At 39.6% G+C, this 5,000-nt stretch overlaps 1 protein-coding gene and 1 pseudogene across 1 annotated transcript in view; one reads left to right on the top strand and one right to left on the bottom strand.

Moving 5' to 3' along the window:
* Positions 1-2,257, top strand: part of LOC138040725 (uncharacterized) — a 9,945-nt gene extending 7,688 nt beyond the window's left edge. Inside the window, exon 2 of the mRNA XM_068886402.1 lies at positions 1-2,257. This exon is cut by the window's left edge and continues 3,020 nt beyond it. The gene's annotated coding sequence lies outside the window, so the exon portion shown is untranslated.
* Positions 2,258-3,589: 1,332 nt separating this feature from the next.
* The window catches only part of LOC138043732 (beta-galactosidase pseudogene), a 3,130-nt pseudogene continuing 1,719 nt past the window's right edge, over positions 3,590-5,000 (bottom strand).

Raw genomic sequence — 5,000 nt, 5'->3', positions numbered from 1 at the left:
CAATATCGTGTACTGTTAGACCTACATATTACGCAAAGACAACGGTCAACATGTCATCCCAGAAGACAATGTTTTTCACTTCCCATTTATTTTCTTCAATCTTTCTGGGCTCAGTACTTTGCTAGTAACCACATGTCTTCTCAGGCTATTTACCCAAGACTTCTACCATTTCACTACAATGATACACAATACCAAAACAATATCGTGCACTGTTAGAGCTACATATTACGCAAGGACAACTTGAAGCTCCTGGAAGACAACACACAGTTCAGTTGACATTATGGAATAAATCGCTGTGTTACTTCACTACCACACGTAAGCAATGCGTGTCAATTTTTTTTAAAGAGGACAGGAATTTCTTCTTTCTGACAAATGATTAATTAATAGGCCGGTCGCCAGGTTTTTAACCTCACAAAAGGATCTGTTTCGTCGTACGAACGTGTGAAGACCTGTGAGCCAAAGGGCCTCTGCTGGTATGACTTCTGGTATGACTTCTGGTATGACTTCTGGTACGACTTCTGGGTCACCCCCCCCTCCAACTTGAAAAAATTGCGTGGAACGCTGCACGTACCACAGGCAACCCAGTGTACCCTCACGGAGGGTCTAGTTTTGTTTTTTTCCGTGTCGGTAAAAGTCTTGCCTGTCACTCCCCTGGTAAGTGGTGTCTTTTTGCATAGAGCCTTCTGCGCGTTTTTTCTTAGGATCGAGAGGGTAGTGGAACTGCGTAGATTTCTCCGGTGGACACAGTAGAATCATTAACTTAGCCTGCAATGGCGTCGAAAGTCATGTAACGCGAAGGGCGTTTTAGTGGATCCTTAAACAAAATATACCCTTATGGAGCTCAATAATGGAAAGTCAGTTGGATAAACTAGGCAGGAATCTCAAAAGCGACGAGTACTGGACTTCGACAACAATCTATCGCCCGTCGAGACGAAATCAAAGTGAGCTGTATTTACCTGAAGTACATGGTAATTTGACACGATTGAGTTTCTTGTCTTCACGCACGCAATGAAATAGGAAGAGGTTTTCGCCTCTAAGAGCAAATATGTTGTTTGTTTCAATAAATTTTTCGCTGGAAAAGGATTCTGTGGTATTTTCTGCCTTTGTGAATTATAATATCATGTTGTGTATTGAATTTTCGAGCTTAAGGTTGAAATGTGATATGGGAGAAGTTTTTTAGTATTGCTCTGTAAGCTGGAAGGGTTCACAGGCCTGTTGGAAGCGTGCTTGAGTTTCAACAAAATGAGCCCCAAAATCAGTGAAGAATTGTGACGCAGTTGAATAATAAAGTAGCTGCTATTTCCAAAATGATGGAATTACCTGGTGATAAATAACGTACGCGTCTTGGAGGGTAAATTTTGACTTTGCATAAACAAGACTTGGGCGATTGTGATCTTTGTTTTGACTTCGCTCATTTCATTGTAAAACTTTACAACACTTGACAGAAAAAGAAACTTACAAAAACCCGGTATCTTGCCATCATTTGACACAGATACTTCACTGTTTGGCGAGTAAACATGCCGCGGTAACTTCATCACGGCGCCCGCTGAATTCCGGCGATGTCACTTTCGATTTTGCGATTTATTTGTGCAGCCAAAACGTACAATAACAACATTGAACGTTGCAAAAATCCCCCAAAATGTTTGTCGCTGATCGTAACTTTTTATATTCTATATTCACGGTTCAAAATAAATGTTGTTTTCATGTCGTAAATATGTTATTCTCGAGCGATCGTCCTGGAAACTTCCTTCTGCTCTTTCTAAAAACTTTGTATCAATATTTATTTACTTTTGCATCAATATTTGTTTTTGCATAAAGCAAGCTAACAAAACCTGTACCTTGCTGAGTTCGCATTTGTTAGCGTTAATAGTATTTTCGGTCCGATGCTTCTGTTTTGTGAGGGGTATATTATTTTGGTCTCCCATCCAAACACTAATCCCGCCCAACAGGGCTTAACCTCAGTGAAACTTCGGTAATACAAAGCTGTCAGATGCTCAGAGGGCACGTTTAAACTTGTGGTCAAAAGAAGTTTATCAACATGTCAGCCCAGAAGCCAGTGTTTCTCACTTCCCATTTATTTTCTTCAATCTTTCTGGGTTCAGTACTTTGCTAGTACCCCACATGTCTTCTCAGACTATTTACCCAAGACTTCTACCATGGCACTACAATGATAGACAATACCAAAACAATATCGTGCACTGTTAGAGCTACATATTACGCAAGGACAGGTCTGTTTCGTCGTACGAACGTGTGAGGACCTGTGAGCCAAAGGGCCTCGTCTGGTATGACTTCTTAATGACCGCCCAACTTGAAAAAAATTGTCTGGAACGGTGCACGTACCGCAGGCAACCCAGTGTACCCTCACGGAGGGTCTAGTTTCGTTTAGTATTACACTTTTTCCTTTCACTTATTGATTACATTGATTGACATTGAAATTTGAGCAATTTGATGGTTTTAGTTAGGTTTTTATACACGTGTCGTGTCGGCGGTATGGATTAGGATAGCTTTCCCGTTTTTCAAGGTTTTTACAGTTTAGTTTAACTCTGGAATCCCGTCACGAAGTAAGTCATCAGTTGTTTATAATTTCCGTTTTTTTAGGCTTTGTTTTGGTCAATTGTTCCTTTTATTTCTGTCGGTGTAATTTTTGTAATTGACTGCATGTGATTAAGAATTGTGCAATGCCGCATGGTTTTCTCAGTTAAATCTGTTCATGGTTTTAGGTTAATACGATGTACTTAAGCCCGTTAATTTCGGTTAGTTCTATTGTTGAAGTATGTTATTTGATTTATCTGTTTCCGATCGAATAAAAATCTTGTAAAATTTATACGATTCGGGATTGTTAGAGTTTCTCGTAATTTGATTCTTTGGCGGTTTTCGTCCGACGGACCAGGGAATAGTGATGTCGTTGCTCAATATGACCACTTGTATTACATACGAAAACTACGCCAGTCGGTTCCCACATGCAGTACAAGTGTTTTCTGTTCCCGGTGAAACACTCCTGTTCATATAATAAAGATACACATGATGGGAAGGCTTACTCATGGCCCAAATGTGTGTCTCAATTCTTATAAGAAAATGATACATGCATGGCATGAAGTAAAGGGGCTTAGGGGGTATTTACATGAGACCAGGACGAACTCAGACAAGCATGAGTACGTATCGGCCTCCATACATTTCTCCTTTTGCATTTACATAAGACCGGTCTGACTTTGTCTCAGTTGCTGGACCGGGATGAGAAACTCTCAAACCGATCTAAGTTCATACCAGTCTCATTTGAATGACAACAAATCTCAGACAGAGTCCAGAAATCTTAAGCCTGTATGATTTTGGGTCAGCAATACATTAAATACACAAAAGACATTATGTCATCCTGAAACCCGGAACCAAGCATTTCATCCTGATTTCATGTAAACAGCTGCAAACATTTCATATGGGTCTGAGTTCGTCCCGCTGTCATGTAAATACCCTCTTAGTTTCCAAGGAAACTGTGGTGCTTCGTCTGTGGGGAAGTAGAACACACGAATATAGGGCAGTGCACTTCATGAGTCATGGGAACGAGCAAGTTCAGAAAAACAACGAAAAAAGGTGTGGCTTACAGAAGTGGTCACATGTTTTTTTTCCAATACGTGCACTAACCAAGTCCAGTTGGACACAGGCAAACTACTTTGAAAAACATTATGCCTAATTATAACAATGTGAGCTGTCAACAATCTAATGTATATACCATACAGATTCCCTACAAATACTACATCTGACTTGTGAAATGAATGTGTGATATGTAGGTTAAATTACAGCAAGGCCATTCTATTGTTATGTAGAGTTGGTTATTTTTGAACTGTACTGGGAATAATAGGGTAACAAATGTGACCTGAATACAGGGGCCGCAGATAGGGAGGGGCTGGGGTATAGTCCCCCAACTTTTTCTTACATTGTTGCTTTTACCTTGATCACAGACTTAGTAATTTACACTACTCGTACATTCATCAAGACCTAGCCCCCCTACTTTCAAACGTACTCTGTGGTCCATGGAATACTGTGTTTGTGTTGGTGTATCACCTTATGAATTAATGGTGTAAACAAAATTAAGTGCATCAAATCTCTATTCACAGTGCCCCTGTTTTGCAATAACAACATCTTATTATTCCACTATTATGTCATTTTACCATATTTGGTCAAGAGAATGCCCAAAACATGAGATGGTATTACACTGTAGAACAGAGCAAATACGGACAGAACTGGAATTTTCTATGAACGAAATTGTTTTCAACACGATACAAAGCCCGAGAATTTAGCTTGTCATCGCTTGTCTCTTGTCATTTCGTTTATACAATCAAATAAAGGACATTTGGCCGGCTTTCTGTGCCGTTTACATCGTTCGCAAGCGCCCTGAAGAACAGATGGTGCATTTTTTTAGAAACACTCTTACCAAATGAAATTGAAGCAAAATAACACCTTTTTGTATAGTGGAATAATAAATCTCTTATTCGATGGTTTAACATATAATACTCGCGGACATTTTGCTCATTGCTACACAACTCACAAAGTATCCTCGTGTAATATATGTTAAACCATCAAATAAGATGTATTTATATCATATTGACAAATAGGGACTTAACAAGTAAATTGAGCACTTCTTGCTTTATGGCAAGTCAATGAACAAAACTGGATGGTGTGTTGTATCCACAATCCACTTCCTTTACAAAGCTGTGATTTCTATAGGGTGAACAGTCCCGTTCAAGGATGGAGTGGCCACAAATTCAACAAAACAAGTCTCTGGAGAATCACATGGAGCACCATCTAGTTCAAATAACATTACACTGGCAGATTTCTGCTTCATCGACAGTACATTTGCTGGTACAAACAATGTGACCTGTGGACCAATCACTGGCCAGTAGCGACCCAAATTAAAGCCATTTACAAAAGCTTGCCCTTTATTCCATCCAGGAAGATAAAGAAAGGTGTCATGTGAAGAATTGACTGCAAATTCTCCATAGAAAAAT

The sequence above is a fragment of the Montipora capricornis genome, chromosome 3 (genome assembly GCF_036669925.1).
Source record: "Montipora capricornis isolate CH-2021 chromosome 3, ASM3666992v2, whole genome shotgun sequence".
Taxonomy (NCBI): Eukaryota; Metazoa; Cnidaria; class Anthozoa; order Scleractinia; family Acroporidae; genus Montipora; species Montipora capricornis.
Note: the sequence above shows the minus strand (reverse complement) of the source record. Positions and strands in the feature narration are given on the sequence as shown.